Raw genomic sequence first — 17,980 nt, 5'->3', positions numbered from 1 at the left:
GGGCCTATCATGGGGAGGGGGGAGGGGGGAGGGATTGCATTGGGAGTTATACCTGATATAAATGATGAATTGATGGGTGCTGACGAGTTGATGGGTGCAGCACACCAACATGGCACAAGTATACATATGTAACAAACCTGCACGTTATGCACATGTACCCTAGAACTTAAAGTATAATAAAAAAAAAATTAAAAAAAAAAACAAATAACCAATAAGCACATGAACACATGAGTGTTCAACACTGGTAGTCGCTATGGAAGTGCAAAGTAAACCACAAGAGTTTCACATCATCCAGAATGCTGAAAATTAAAAAGATTGACAGCACCAAATATTCATAAGAATGGGAAGTAACTCTCTATATTCCCAGTAAGAATGTAAATGGTACCTCCACTTTGGGAAAAGGGCTAACAATTTCTTATAAAACTAAGCATATACTATACACCTATAATTCATCAATTATGTTCCTATGTATGTACCAAATAGAAATGAAAATGTCTTCAGAAAGACATTTCTTACACAAGAATGTCCATTACAGTTTTTTCATAATAGCCAATCACTGGAGATAACCCAAGTGCCAATCAATAAGCAAATGAATTGACAAACTATGGTCTAATCATACAACAAAATACCACTCAGTATGGTGAAATAAAAGGAATAAATTACTAATACATGCAACAATGTGAATGAATTTCAAAACCAACGCTAGATGGAAGAAGCCTTCAAAATAGAGTACATACTCAAGTTCTGAAATAGGTAAAAATAATCAATGCTATTAAAATATCAGAAAGGTGGTTGCGGCCGGGCGCGGTGGCTCAAGCCTGTAATCCCAGCACTTTGGGAGGCCGAGACGGGCTGATCACAAGGTCAGGAGATCGAGGCCATCCTGGCTAACACGGTGAAACCCCGTCTCTACTAAAAAATACAAAATCTAGACGGGCGAGGTGGCGGGCGCCTGTAGTCCCAGCTACTCCGGAGGCTGAGGCAGGAGAATGGCCTGAACCCGGGAGGCGGAGCTTGCAGTGAGCTGAGATCCGGCCACTGCACTCCAGCCTGGGCGACACAGCGATACTCCGTCTCAAAAAAAAAAAAACAAAGAAAGGTGGTTGCCTTGGTATAGCTGGGGCACAACAATTAATATGTTTTAACCAGCATGTTTAAATATTTACATTAATGTGAATATTTATGTTTGATTATTTCATACACATTTGGTGTTTGTTTTTAAGATACTGTGCTTTTTAATTTTTTTGACAAGTTTCCTGCCTTCTATTGAATTGATGAGATTTTCTTTGTTTCCTTTTATTCCCTTGACTGCTTTAGGAGTATTATATCCTATTTTTATTGTTGTAATATTTCCCTTAAATTTTTATGATAGTTGTTTAACTTAGCAAATTCTCTAGTTAATATCTCTGCAATCCTCCTGAATATTATAGAACTTTAAGATATTTATATCTGATTTCTAACTGCCACAGTCTTCCATGTTATTGATGTTTAAACTTTTATTTTACCTTGTATTGTCCCCCAGTTTATTGCTATCTTTTTAAGTAAAATTAGTGACCATTTGGATTTACCTATATATTTACCAATTTTTTTGCATACTATGATTTTTTTCATGCCATGACTTTCATCTGGGTGCAATTTCTTTGGTGGGGGGGGTTGCAGCATTCTACGTATAGTAAAAATCTCTTGATCTAAAAGCATCTTTATTTGGCTTTCTCTCTTGAGAGATGGTCTAGTCTGGTATAGAATTGTAGGTTTTCAGTTATCTTTCTTGAGCAATTTAAAGATATGTTTCCTTTGGCTTTGGGCCCCTATTCTAATTGATGACACTTCTACTTTATTCTTTGTTTTAAACTATTTGACAAAACAAATACTGTGGATATTACATGATATTAAAACTTAATGGGATTATTCATCATTAAGAGGAGTCTGATCTTCATTGTTTTTATTTCTATTTGGATGCTTTCATACATTATTTTATTTAATCCTCAAAATAATCAGTATCTTCATTTCATACAGAAATAATAGTATATGGCTGGGCACAGTGACTCAAGCCTGTAATCCCAGCACTTTAGGAAAGGCTGAGGTGGGAGGATCACCTGAGGCCAGGGGTTGGAGACCAGCCTGGCCAACATGGTGAAACCCTGTCTCTAATAAAAATATAAAAAGTTAGCCAGGTGTGGTGCTGTGTGCCTATAATCCCAGCTACTCAGGAGGCTAAGGCAGGAGAATCGCTTGAACCTGGGAGGCAGAGGTTGCAGTGAGCTGAGATCACACCATCACACTCCAGCCTGGGTGACAAGAGTAAAACTGTCTCAAAAATAAATAAATGAATAAAGAAATAGGTGGTGGCCGGCAAGATGGCCAAATAGGAACAGCTCTGGTCTGCAGCTCCCAGCAAGATCAATGCAGAAGGCAGCTGATTGCTGCATTTCCAACTGAGGTACCCAGCTCATCTCACTGGGACTGGTTAGACAGTGGGTGCAGCCTACAGAGGGTGAGCCGAAGCAATGTGGGGCGTCGCCTCACCCGGGAAGTGCAAGGGGTCAGGGAATTCCCTCCCCTAGCCAAGGGAAGCCATGAGGGACTGTGCCCTGAGGAACAGTGCCCTCCAGCCCAGATACTATGCTTTTCCCATGGTCTTCACAAGCCACAGACCAGGAGATTCCCTTGGGTGCCTACACCACCAGGGCCCTGGGTTTCAAGCACAAAACTGGGCAGCCATTTGGGCAGACACCAAGCTAGCTGCAGGAGTTTTCTTTTTCATACTCCACTGGTGCCTAAAATGCCAGCGAGACAGAACTGTTCACTCCCCTGGAAAGGGTGCTAAAGCAAGGGAGCTAAGTGGTCTAGCTCACTGGGCTTCACCCCGCAGAGCCCAGCAAGCTAAGATCCACTGGCTTGAAATTCTTGCTGTCAGCACAGCAGTCTCAAGTCAACCCAGGATGCTCAAGCTTGGTTGGGGGAGAGGCATCTGCCATTACTAAGGTGTGAGTAGGTGGTTTTCCCCTCACAGTGTAAACAAAGTCACCAGGAATTCGAACTGGGTGGAGCTCACCACAGCTCAGCAAGGCCACTGTAACCAGATTGCCTCTCTAGATTCTGCCTCTCTGGGCAGGGCATCTCTGAAAGAAAGGCAGCAGCCGCAGTCAGGGGCTTATAGATAAAACTCCCATCTCCCTGGGACAGAGCACCTGGGGGAAGGGGTGGCTGTGGGCACAGCTTCAGCAGACTTAAACATTTCTGCCTGTCGGCTCTGAAGAGAAGAGTGGATCTCCTAGGATAGCACTCAAGCTCCACTAAGGGACAGACTGCCTCCTCAAGTGGGTCCCTGACCCCTGTGTCTCCTGACTGGGAGACACCTCCCAGCAGGGGTCAACAGACACCTCATATGGGAGAGCTCTGGCTGGCATCTGGCAGGTGCTTCTCTGGGAAGAAGCTTCCAGAGGAAGGAACAGGCAGCAGTCTTTGCTGTTCTGCAGCCTCCGCTGGTGATAACCAGGCAAACAGGATCTGGAGTGGACCTCCAGCCAACTCCAGCAGACCTCCAGCAGAGGGGCCTCACTCTTAAAAGGAAAACTAACAAACAGAAAAGAATAGCATCAACATCAACAAAAAGGACATCCACACAGAAACCCCATCTGAAGGTCACCAACATCAAAGACCAAAGGTAGATAAATCCATGAAGATGAGGAAAAACCAACCCAAAAAGGCTGAAAATTCCAAAAACCAGAATGTCTCTTCTCCTGTAAAGGATCACAGCTCCTCGCCAGCAAGGGAACAAAACTGGACAGAGAATGAGTTTGATGAATTGACAGAAGTACGCTTCAGAAGGTGGGTAATAACAAACTCCTCTGCGCTAAAGGAGCATGTTCCAACCCAATGCAAGGAAGCTAAGAACCTTGAAAAAAGTTAGAGGAATTGCTAACTAGAATAATCAGTTTAGAGAAGAATATAAATTACCTGATGGAGCTGAAAAACACAGCACTAGAACTTCATGAAGCATACACAAGTTTCAGTGGCCAAATTGATCAAGCAGAAGAAAGGATATCAGAGATTAAAGATCAACTTGATAAAATAAAGCATGAAGACAACATTAGAGAAAAAAGAATGAAAAGGAATGAACAAAGCCTCCAAGATATACAGGACTATGTGAAAAGACCAAACCTATGTTTGATTGGTGTACCTGAAAGTGACAGGGAGAATGGAACCAAATTGGAAAACACACTTCAGGATATCATCCAGTAAAACTTCCCCAACCCAGCAAGACAGGCCAACATTCAAATTCAGGAAATACAGAGAACACCACAAAGTTCTTTAGAAAAGCAACCCCAAGACACATAATTGTCAGATTCACCAAGGTTGAAATGAAGGAAAAAATGTTAAGGGCTGCCAGAGAGAAAGGTCAGGTTACCCACAAAGGGAAGCCCATCAGACTAACAGCAGATCTCTCTGCAGAAATCCTACAAGCCAGAAGAGAGTATTCAACATTCTTAAAGAAAATAATTTTCAACCCAGAATTTCATATCCAGCCAAACTAAGCTTCATAAGTGAAGGAGAAATAAAATCCTTTACAGACAACCAAATGCTAAGAGATTTTGTCACCACCAGATCTGCCTTACAAGAGCTCCTGAAGGAAGCACTAAACATGGAAAGGAACAACCAGTACCAGCCACTGCAAAAACATACCAAATTGTAAAGACCATTGACACTATGAAGAAACTGCATCAACTAATGGGCAAAATAACCAGCTAGCATCATAATGACAGGATCAAATTCACACATAACAATATTAACCTTAAATGTAAATGGGCTAAATGCTCTAATTAAAAGACATAGACTGGCAAAATTGGATAAAGAGTCAAGACCCATCAGTATGCTGTTTTCAGGAGACCCATCTCACATGCAAAGACACACACAGGCTCAAAATAAAGGGATGGAAGAAGATTTACCAAGCAAATGGAAAGCAAAAAAAAAAAGCAGGGGTTGCAGTCCTAGTCTCTCATAAAACAGACTTTAAACTAACAAAGATCAAAAAAGACAAAGAAGGGCATTATGTAATGGTAAAGAGATCAATTCAACAAGAAGAGCTAACTATCCTAAATATATATGCACCCAATACAGGAGCACCCAGATTCATAAAGCAAGTTCTTAGAGACTTACAAAGAGACTTAGACTCCCACACAATAATAGTGGGAGACTTTAACACCCCACTGCCAGTATTAGACAGATCAACGAGACAAAAAATTAACAAGGATATTTAGGACTTGAACCCTACTCAGGACCAAGTGGACCTAATAGACATCTATAGAACTCTCCACCCCAAATCAATAGAACATACATTCTTCTCAGTGCTACATTGCATTTATTCTAAAATTGACCACAGAATTGGAAGTAAAAAACTCCTCAGCAAATGCAAAAGAACTGAAATAATAACAAACAGTCTTTCAGACCACAATGCAATCAAATTAGAACTCAGGATTAAGAAACTCACTCAAAACTGCACAATTACATGGAAACTGAACAAACTTCTCCTGAATGACTACTGGGCAAATAACGAAATTAAGGCAGAAATATGTTAAGTTCTTTGAAACCAATGAGAACAAAGACACAACATACCAGAATCTCTGGGACACAGCTAAAGCAGTGTTTAGAGGAAAATTTATAGCACTAAATGCCCACAGAAGAAAGCAGGAAAGATCTAAAATCAACACTCTAACATCACAATTAAAAGAACTAAAGAAGCAAAAGCAAACAAATTCAAAAGCCAGCAGAAGACAAGAAATCAGAGCAGAACTGAAGGAGATAGAGACACAAAAAAACCCATCAAAAAAATCAAGGAATCCAGAGCTGGTTTTTTGAAAAGATTCACAAAAAAAGATAGACCGCTAGCCAGACTAATAAGGAAGAAAAGAGAGGAGAATCAAATAGATACAATAAAAAATGATAAAGGGGATATCACAATCGATCCCACAGAAATACAGACTACCATCAGAGAATACTACAAACACCTCTACACAAATAAACTAGAAAATCTAGAAAAAAATGTATAAATTCCTGGACATATACACCCTCCCAAGACTAAACCAGGAAGAAGCAGAATCCCTGAATAGATCAATAACAAGTTCTGAAATTGAGGCAGTAATTAATAGCCTACGAACCAAAAAAAATCCAGGACCAGACGGATTCACAGCTGAATTCTACCAGAGGCAAAAAAAAAAAAAAAAAAAGGAGCTGGTATCATTCCTTCTGAAATATTTCAAACAACAGAAAAAATATGGACTCCTCCCTAACTCATTTTATGAGGCCAGCATCATCCTGATACCAATACTTGGCAGAGACGCAACAAAAAAAGAAAATTTCAGGCCAATATCCCTATGAACATTGATGCGAAAATCCTCAAAATACTGGCAAACTGAATCCAGCAGTACATCAAAAAGCTTATCCACCATGATCAAGTCAGCCTCATCCCTGGGATGCAAGGCTGGTTCAACATACACAAATCAATAAACATAATCCATCACATAAACAGAACCAATGACAAAAACCACATGATTATCTCAATAGATGCAGAAAAGGCCCCGGATAAAATTCAACATCTCCTCATGCTAAAAACTCTCAATAAACTAGGTATTGATGGAATGTACCTCAAAATAATAAGAGCCTTTTATTACAAACCCACAGCCAATATCATACTGAATGAGCAAAACCTGGAAGCATTCCCTTTGAAAACCAGCACAAGACAAGGATGCCCTCTCTCACCACTCCTGTTCAACATAGTAGTGGAAGTTCTGGCCAGGACAATCAACCAAGATAAAGAAATAAAGGGTACTCAAATAGGGAGAGAGGAAGTCAAATGGTCTCTGTTTGCAGATGACATGATTTTCTATTTAGAAAACCCCATCCTCTCAGTCCAAAATGTCCTTAAGCTGATAAGCAACTTCAGCAAAGTCTCAGGATACAAAAATCAATGTGCAAAAATTGCAAACATTCTTATACACCAATAATAGACAAACAGAGAGCCAAATCATGAGTGAACTTCTGTTAACAATTACTACAAAGAGAATAAAATACCTAGGAATACAACTTACAAGGGATGTGAAGGACCTCTTCAAGGAGAACTACAAACCACTGCTCAAGGAAATAAGAGAGAACACAAACAAATAGAAAAACATTCCATGCTCATAGACAGAAAGAATCAATATTGTGAAAATGGCCATACTGCCCAAAGTAATTTATAGATTCAATGCTATCCCCATTAAGCTACCATTGATTTTTTCTTCACAGAATTAGAAAAAACTACTTTAAATTTCATGTGGAACCAAAAAAGAGCCCATATAGCCAAGAGAATCCTAAGCAAAAAGAATAAAGCTGGAGTCATCACATTACCTGACTTCAAACTATATTATGAGGCTACAGTACCCAAAACAACATGGTACTGGTACCAAAACAGAGATATAGACCAATGGAACAGAATGGAGGCCTCAGAAATAACACTACACATCTACAACCATCTGATCTTTGACAAACATGACAAAAACAAGCAATGAGGAAAGGATTCCCTATTTAATAAATGATATTGGGAAAACTGGCTAGCCATATGCAGAAAACTGAAACTGGACCCCTTCCTTAAACCTTATACAAAAATTAACTCAAGATGCATTAAAGATTTAAATGTAAGACCTAAAACCATAAAAACCCTAGAAGAAAACCGAGGCAACACCATTCAGGACATAGGCATGGGCAAAGGCTTCATCACTAAAACACCAAAAGCACTGGCAACAAAAGCCAAAATTGACAAATGGGATCTAATTAAAGAACTCCTACACAGCAAAAGAAACTACCATCAGAGTGAACAGGCAACCTACAGAATGGGAGAAAAGTTTTGCAATCTACTCATCTGATAAAGGGCTAATATCCAGAACCTACAAAGAACTTAAACAAATTTACAAGAAGAAAACAACCCCATCAAAAAGTGGGCAAAGGACATGAACAGACAATTCTCAAAAGAAGACATTTATGCAGCCAACAAACATATGAAAAAAAGCTCATCATCACTGGTCATTAGAGAAATTATAGATACACTCAAGCAAAAAGCAATAAATAGACAAAGATTGACCATGAGATAACAGAGATGATGCAATGAGCACACAAGAATTTTCAAGTAGATATTACAGCTATGCTCAAGAACGTTTTAAATGTTCATATGAATAAACAAATATGAAATTTTAAGAAAAACCAAACTATAAAAAAGGACCAACTGAAAATTCTAGAACTAAAATGTGCAATGTCTACTATTTAAAAAAAAATTGGAGAATTTAACAACAGAGTAAAGATGGCATAAGAAAAAAGTTAGTAAAAGTAGATCAACAGTAGTTATGCAATTAAAAAACAGAGGAATAAAAAGACTTGCCAGAATTGCCTGTACAACAGTAATCTCCTTTCTGCCTTGAAAACCTAGATTTTTAAAAAAAACTATCAGGCAGCATCATGTTCAGGAATGGTGGAGCCAGAGAAGCATGACTATTTTGGGGCTAATATGTTAACATCATTTCCTTTGTAACTGATGTTTTAGAGGTAGGTTTATGACCTAGTTCTGGAAAATGAGAATGAGAATGAATGAGCTGGGGCTTCTGGGAATGTTTATCGCTCTGAAAAAGAGCAATGAACAGGTACATGACCTATGTTCCTGCCTCTTGAAGCGCAAGGATTTGATTTCTGGAGCTGCAAGCATACCAACAATAGCCAGGAAAAGGAAAAAAAAAAAAAAACAGCAAAAGCCTTGTGTCCTTGATGACTTTTCTGAACCTTGAAACCACCAAACTATGGACTTATTATGTGAGATAATAAATACTTCACCATACAATACACATTAAGGTTGCATTTTCTCTAAATTGTATCCAAGGAATCCTTGCTGACAGCAAAACTTACCCAAGGCCTACTTCCCTAAGAGTTCTCTGAGTCCCATGATCACATAAGGTGACAACTTCTTCCTTTGAGCCAGGACTTTTTCTTTTGAACACATGTCCTACTTTGTCTTGAATAGTCATGGTTTGTCTTTTTCCAGCATAATTATTAATTGCTTTCCCTTTTACTCTCAAAAAAAAAAAAACGGCATTTGGAGGAAACTTTTAAAACCTCCATATCTATTTTATTTTGACCCTTCTAATAGTTTCATTTTAGATTATCTTCTGCTTATTTATGTACTCCCCACTAAATGACAGGGCAAAAACTTGTATTTTTTTGTTGTTGTATATCCCCACAACAATGAGTGAACATATTTGGCATCAAAATTTAGCAAAAGGTCTGTCACATAGTTGAATATTAAAAGAAAAGGTAAGTAGAACTGAAACAGAAATGATACATATTCCATATAATTCAACCACAATTGTTACTCTTCTCAAATTATAGGTTCCATCCTCTTATTTCATAATGTATTTACTATAGATGTGCTGACGTTTTCACGAAAGTGAATGTTCTCCTAACTAAGGCCTACACAATTGCAGACGTGCTGGAAAAACATAAGTGGGATGGAATTAAAACACTAAAACCTGGGGTTGGCTCAGCAGGGTCAGGGGCCAGAAGAGGACAGAAGATAAGGAGAGTTAGAGGAGCTGGTTGAGAAGCCATGGCAGGAGTGTGTCCATTCCCTTGAGGTTGTGCTTTGGTTATTACACCCTTATGTCTGCTTCATCCCACTAAGAAAAAAATGTACATCACACTCATTTTCCATTCTATAAGAAGGACGTTATGAGAATTTCTGACAATGAGAATTGGTTTTTATTCAGAGAGAATTAGAATAAATGGAATCTCTGATTCCAGTCTTCCAACAGTGTCTTACCTTCAAAAGTCAAAGAAAATATAAAAGTATAAAAGAATTCTCATATTCTAAGAATGCAATAGAAAACGGTTTCACTTCCACTTGTTGTATGTGTTTTTTACCCTCTCCATTTTCCTTTTAAAATATTATAACATTTATTAAAATTGCTTAATAAAATAATATGAGAAAACACATACAACATATTGTTAATGTTAACAGCAGGTTATAAAAAAGAATATGCAGTCTGCTTTTAAGGGTGTTTTGTTTTGTTTTGTTTTGTTTTAGACCGAGTCTCGCTCTGTCACCAGGCTAGAGTGCAGTGGTACAATCTTGGCTTACTGCAACCTCCACCTCCCAGGTTCAAGTGATTCTCCTGCCTCAGCCTCCCAAGTAGCTTGGATTACAGGCACGCAACACCATGCCTGGCTAATTTTTGTATTTTTAGTAGAGACAGTTTCACCATGTTGGCCAGGATGGTCTCGATCTCCAGACCTCGTGATCCACCCACCTCAGCCTCCCAAAGTGCTGGGATTACAGTTATGAGCCACCATGCCCAGCCTAAGTTTTTATTATAGGTAGTATATGCATAAAAATATGTCAAAATATCAACAGTTATATCTGAAATTATGAGTGACTTTCATTTCCTCCTTTGGGCTTTTCTGAATGTCCCAAATTTTCTACAATGAATATGTGTTATTTCCACAATCAGGAAAAAAAACGAATTCAAAGTTAAATAAAAATAGCTGTTTAATAAGTAAAGTACCCTTAGGTCTTTGAGACATTATTCTTAATATATCTAAAAGTTGCCACCTTTATCATGACTTAGTGATTCAACTTTAAATCACTTGTGGGATTACAGTGTCTTAGAAGAAAACAAGGGAGGATTTAAATTGGCTACCAGGCTACTGGTGGGTCCTCTGGAAAAACTTAGGACCCAGAGGTTAGAGGGTACTTAGGTCGATGCAGATTGATTTACTATTGATTCAAACTTATGACATGAATTTCTAATGGGGATGAAAGCTTTATTTTCAATCTGCCCCCTCACCGCTACTAACAGACATCTGGAACTGAGGTATACTTGCCTACGGTTTCTACAGCAAGACTGTAGTACAGTGAGAAAGTCGCTATGATTCAAACAAATCTGAAGACGAACAGCCACAGTGACTTCTGTAGACAGAAAAAGATAGTGACACACTAGAGAAAAAGAACGCTGAAGAGAAATATCTGTGCTTATGTCTACAATGGCTTTGTTGTTATGAAGATTGAAGTTGCAATAAGCCATATTATTTATTTATATGGCAAATTTGAGGATTTCTACACTGATGGCTAAATGAGGACAATTAGAGCAGAGTTTATTTTCAGAAAGGAGAAGGAATATGCGAACTAGGAATTAGGAATGCTTATTTGAAAAATTTGGAACACAACAGTGGAAAAAATCAAGGGAAATAAGGTATTACTGGATGAAGAAAATACTTGGATATTTATGCAGCTCACTTTAAATTAGTAGTTTTTCCTCACCATGGAACATGAAAGAATAGCGGCCTTAGGAGATCGGATTAAACTAACTTTGTGTATGTGCAGTCCCTTTGTGCCAAGATCTTTCAGGTATGTTATGTTAATCCTCACAACAACCCTACAAAGTAGATACCGTTACCTCATTGTACATCATTCTCACTTCCAAGAAGACTGCTCTTTCCATTAAAACATAGTACTTCTCCATAAAGATGCCTTACTAGCAGGAAGAACAAAGAGGTAAGAGAAATGGATCACACTAGGCTTCCATGGTACAGCCCTAGAAATGATTAGACATAATATCCTGCATGTGCTAACAAATCCCAGAGGCATCCCCACGACTCAGATAGACTCCTACAACATCAGGGCTTAAAGCTTCGGCTGTATTCCTAGCAATGTTAGTGAAAAAACACAGAATAATCTTAAGGCTGTGTAAAGAAAGGAAAAGATAACTTAATTCTGACTCACCCAGTATTGCTTATTATCAACTTCCTTCAGGGCTCCTAGAGAGTCATTTATTTGGACAAGCATTGGGGATCTCCTTGTTTTTCTCATATTGTGAACAGCAAAGTTGTTTTATAAACGGTAGGAAAAATCTGGATGAAGCAGGATATAGGATGTAATATTTAGTGCTGAAATTCCCTTCTGAAGAAACCTTTCCTGGTGGGTGTAACATACCCTGCTACAAAAGGTTTCTTGGGTTAAAAATCAGGCAATCTGGGTGAGTGCTCATGTGTTACAACTACTCTCTCCTGCTAGTAAACATGGGAGAAGGGTGAATGCTTCAGAATCCACAGTTCTCAAGTGAAGTTTGCTTTCTTCCCATAGGTGATGCCCAATACTGAGAACCGATTTTTGATGGAGACTTTGGGGAGAGATGAATAAAACCTGGAGAATCAAGAAACTGAAATTCTACATTTTTATAAAAAAGGAAAAACCAGAGGTAACAGAAGCCCGATGTTTCCCCAGGCTCCCTCCCACCCACCAGGCATTACCTCTGTCTTTCTTTTTCTTGTGTGATGCTGCTGGATGCTCTACAGTGCTTCCTATCAGCACTGCTAAGTTTGATCACATTCTAAATGGTGGGTTCTAGAATCTTTTTGCAATAACTGAGGCTGTATCAGTATGTCTCCTGATGATGAATATAAGTGTTAGATTCATTGGTGGACATAAGAACACTAAATGGCATTGAATTAATCTATGTAATATGATATAACATAAAGCCCCTCTCCAATTTCCTGTCCATTGTGTTTTATTTCATACTTGGTTTTTAGAGAAAACTGTCCATTCTACACAATTTTGCCACTATTACCTTCCGAGAAAAATGTGAAAACACTATTTCTGATATATATAATAATAACATATAGGTTAATTAAAAATTGTTTGGAAAACATGGAGAAGATAAATTATTAGTGCCCTAAGTCTCATATTCCAGAGAAAACCACAGGTAACATTTTGGTGTTGTTTCTTCAGACACATAAGTACAAAATTGCAATCATTTATATTATTAGAAACTTCTTTCTTTTTTAATATTATATATATGCATTGCCCCCTTGTCCTTACTATATTCCAAGACTACAATCTGCAGTGGTGGTACTATCTGGCAGATTAAATAGTCTCACGTGTATACCATGCCCATCACATGCCACAAAGTCAGCATTCTAGAAGAAAAACTTAGAGCAACTCTGAAGGCAAGATTGAACTTGAAATATGATAGTACATGCAATATTTTTTCTGTTGTTGGATCGTTCAGGGGAAGATGTTAAATAATAATGCTTTTTTTTTTTTTTTTTTTTTTTTTTTTTTTGAGTGGAGTCTCGCTCTGCCACCCAGGATGGAGTGCTGTGCCGGATCTCAGCTCACTGCAAGCTCTGCCTCCCAGGTTCACGCCATTCTCCTCTCAGCCTCCGGGTAGCTGGGATACAGGGCCCGCACACGCCCGCTAGTTTTTTGTAGTTTTGAGTAAGACGGGGTTTCATCACCGTGTTAGCCGGATGGTCCTCGATCTCCTGACCTCATGATCTGCCGTCTCGGCCTCCCAAAGTGCTGGGATTACAGGCTTGAGCCACCGCGCCCGGCCAAATAATGCATTTTGAATACTCTTAGAAAATGCCCTCATGTCTCACCATTTGTAATTATACTGACCAATTGTTAAAGAGAAATAATCTTCATTATCTTAATGAGTTTTCCCTAAGCTTAGATTACTGAGACTTTTACTAGAGGATGTTGTATCTATCAATACGCTTTTTGGCATCTAGTTAGATACAATGTATTTTACTTTTGTTACGCTATTTGCTTCATATATTGAATGGATTTCTAATTTGAATTCCATGTATGGAATAAAGACAAATGACATTATTTTAGTAAACAGTTGATGTATCTGTTTTCTGTACATGTATTTCATAAATTGGATTGATCATAGTTTTATTGAGAGTTTATCAGTAAAGGCTATCTAGGTTGTAAATAATTTGCAAAGTGCTATACTTTTTTTTTACATGAGGAATAAGTTAACATAGCAATAAATTATTTGTTTCTTATAAGTATAAAATAATTATCAAACCATTCTTTACCAGTGTCCATTTTGGAAGTGTAGTACCACAGGGGACCCCTTAGGTATCACACAGTATATATGCATAGTAGTGTGCAATAAACCAGTAGTCGAAGGTTGCTGTGGGACAAAAACACATCGTAGGGGCACCTACTCAAAGAGGTGAAAATTTTCCTAAGAAAATCTAAAGTTGGAAGAAGTTTCCTTCCAGTCTTATAGAAAAAAGTCCATGTACATGGGGTCCGGTTGCGGCTTGGTGGCTCAATGCCTTGTAATCCAAGCACTTTGGGAGGCCGAGACGAGGCGGATCAACGAGGTCAGGGAGATCGAGACCATCTGGGCTAACATGATGAACCCCGTCTTACTAAAAATACAACTAGCCGGGCGACGTGACGGCGCCTGTAGTCCCAGCTCCCTGGGAGGCTGAGCAGGAGAATGGCGTAAACCAGGAGGCGGAGCTTGTAAGTGAGCGAGACCCGGCCACTGCCTCACCCTGGGCGCAGAGCGGGACTCCGCTCAAAAAAAAAAAAAAAAAAAAAAAAAGAAAAGAAAAAGAAAAAGAAAAAAGCATGTACAATGAATGGAGAAGAAAGGCAGTATTTGGGGAGGAAAAAGAAAACTCAGCATGCTCTCATTGCAGAGATCGGGGGTTAATAGGAACTTTGGATTCTAACAATAGAGGGGCCTAGGGATGACAATGTGGTCGGAGGATGAGCTGGGGCTTTTCTTGAAGTTCTGTTGCATAGCAGGCCATACTGTTTTCCTCGACCGTATTTCTCTGCTTACATGTCTTTTGTGGGGAAGATGGTGAATATTACTTGGGAAGCAAAACCTACTCAATAATCTTTCCTTGACATTTCATGGGAGAAGAAATGGCTGAAGTGGAAAAAAAAGAGAACCAGAAAGGAGTTTTGTGATAGGTAATGGTTTTTTTTTTGTGGAAGTTATTTTTGTCTTCTCTTCTTCCCCACCCTTAATTCTGGAAAATATGCTTCCTTACCTGGGACCTTTTTTGAACAGAGAAAATGACAGTCATTTCTTCTTCACCCATTTCTCCTCAACCACCTCACTCCAGGATAGAAGTATTAAGGTTAGTACACTTTCTTTAATGGTAAAAATTGGCTCCTTTTCCTTCTCCTTCTTCTTTTCTCCTTCTCTCCCTTCACAACAACTATCTTCCAACAAATTAAAACTGCTGCCTTAACTGATTTCTTTGTGGAAATAAGTCCATGTGCCAATGTGACTAGAAACAGGAAAGGATGTGTGGAAGAAGGAAATATTTTCTAATATGCTAAGATAGTGGTACCATCATCTCTTTCTTCAACTTTACTAAGATCACTGTTCAGATGATATTCTCTAAGAGGAAGAGAAACGATACGGAAAAGGAATGAAAAGGAAATAACTTTCCTGTATTGTCCCTTATAGGAAGATAGGAATGCTGCTGTCTATGACCAGACAAGAAATAAGCCCCTCATCCAGGTCTTCAAGCTCTTTGGATACAGAAAGGACAGAGAATATGTGTGGTTTGGGGCAAGGAGATGATCAGCAAGAAATATTTTCATTTATCACCAAAACCCAGGGAACTCTAGCTATGACAGAGATAGGCTAACAAAGATACACACATAGTATACAAAATATCCTTTATATAGTAAGTCCATGCTTTTGTTGGGCACTTAACAGAATAAACATGAAACAAATGCAGGATGGCTGCGTTTTTTTTTTTGAGAAGGAGTCTGGCTCTGTTGCCCAGGCTGGAGTGCAGTGGCGCGATCTCGGCTCACTGCAAGCTCTGCCTTCCAGGTTCACGCCACTCTCCGGGATGGCTGAGTTTTTAATGACATGGGGCTAAAGTTATAAGTAGGCAGAAGTAGCAAAAGATGAGTCAGGATGGAAAAGGTAGAAAAGGCAGGTATTAGGACAATTAAAGATCCTGAAATGCATACTGACTTGCAGAGTAAAAACAAAGGCTAGAGGATTCCAGGTGTGTGGCTGGTAGAAGCAAATGTGATAGTAAGAATTCTCATGTCATTGTTCTTGATTATGCTAATTCTCATAATTGTGAAATTGCCTGCTGCATGTAGACAACCAAAAAGACCACATTACAGCGGGGTGCGGTGGCTCACGCCCTTAATCCCAGCACTTTGGGAGGCCAAGGCGGGTGGATCACGAGGTCAGGAGATCGAGACCATCCTGGCTAACATGGTGAAAACCCCGTCTCTACTAAAAAGACAAAAAATTAGCTGGGTGTGGTGGCGGGCACTGTAATCCCAGCTACTTGTGAGGCTGAGGCAGGACAATGGCATGAACCCGGGAGGCGGAACTTGCAGTAAGCCGAGATCACGCCACTGCACTCCAGCCTGGGTGACAGAGCGAGACTCCGTATCAAAAAAAAAAAAAAAAAAAAAAAAAAAAAAAAAAAAAATTCCAAAGGCTACAAGAAATAAAAGGCTGTGATCCAGCTTTCAGAGTTTACTAGCATATCATGTGTAATCAGAAATAAAACAAGCAAGTGATGCTTGTTATGTAAGTTTAACACAGCAAGAAACATTTATGTAATTGTCTCTTGCTTGGAATCAGTGTAAGAATCTGTGAGAAGTAGTATGGTCTAGTGGGTAAAAGGGTTGACTCTGGAGCCAGGCAACTGAATATTGGATTTTGGCTTTGGGATATATTATCTCTGTGACCTTGTAAAAGTTACTTAAACTTTCCTTTGTCTCTGTTTCCTCTCTGTAAAATGGGAGTTAAATATGGTATCTGTGTCAGTAACTTGCACTGAAGATTAAGTGATTAATACAGTCAATGTGCTTACAGCAGTGAAATGTGCTTACAAAAAAGTGCTCAGTAAAAATTAGCCAGTATCAGTTCTGTCACACATGGAAGCTTCCTGGCCAAAATTTAAATTAATATGGAAGACCTAGGGATGTGTCCAAAGCACTAAATACAAAAATCGAAAGAAAAGTATATATTAATAAGTACTTGTAAATGATAAAAACTTGCCTGCAAAAGCATAAAATATGCATCAAAAAGGTAGAGAAAAAAGAATAGAGAATTTAGGCCAATTGGAAAATTACAAAAGTTAAGAAGAAAGGTAACACTTGGTGACTAATACTAAAGGTTGAATTCTAGGCCCTAAAGAAAGCTGTACGTAGTAGCACTCCAAGATCCGTAGTTCCCAGGAACTAAACACCAATGATTCCCAGACTCTTAACTGGTTAGATGTCCCCTTTGGATCAGAAAATTGTTCATGTTCCATCAATTATGCTCCCAAATTTCACTTCCCTTGCCCCAAAATTAAAAAGAAAAAAAAAATTTCCTTCTGACCCAGTCAAGTAGACTTGAAAGTTACAATTTATAATATATATGAACATATATATACTTACTACTATTTTGATTCAATCATAATCTCTTAATATATAATTTTAGATGACAAGTTGGAACCAGCTACTGTACCTGTGACCTAATAGATGTTATCTAAGTTACATCTCACAATAAACTACCAAAGACTTATAGCTTTTCCCCCATTTTCCTAGCTGAAACTAGTAGCTTAGCTAGCTTAGACTCAAAAATGTTAAGTAACTTGAAGGTCATAGTGAGGATAACTGGCATGGTTCAAAATCTCCATGATACTTTAAATTAGATACATCTTTATAAAAATAAATCTTTCAAAATATTCATCAATAGAGATTCTTATGTACCCACCTTTGAAAGTAGTTTGTCCCTAAATGTAATGTAATTAGAGGACTGGCACTTCCCAGTATAGCCTCTGCTACTGTGTGATACTAAAAAGTATTAGGCCGGGCACAGGGGCTCCCACCTGTAATCCCAGCACTTTGAGAAGCCAAGGTGGGTGGATCATGAGGTCAAGAGATGGAGACCATTTGGGCCCACATGGTGAAACCCCGTCTCTACTAAAAATACAAAAAATTAGTTGGTCATGGTGGTGCACGCCTGTAGTCCCAGCTACTCAGGAGGCTGAGGCAGGACAATCACTTGAACCTAGGAGTCAGAGGCTGCAGTGAGGCAAGATTGTGCCACTGCACTCCAGCCTAGGTGACAGAGTGAGACTCCATCTCAAAAAAAAAAAAAAAAAAAAAAATTATTCT

This window comes from Rhinopithecus bieti, unplaced genomic scaffold (assembly GCF_001698545.2).
Source record: "Rhinopithecus bieti isolate Rb0 unplaced genomic scaffold, ASM169854v2 scaffold_9663, whole genome shotgun sequence".
NCBI lineage: Eukaryota > Metazoa > Chordata > Mammalia > Primates > Cercopithecidae > Rhinopithecus > Rhinopithecus bieti.
This window is presented reverse-complemented; position numbering follows the sequence as displayed.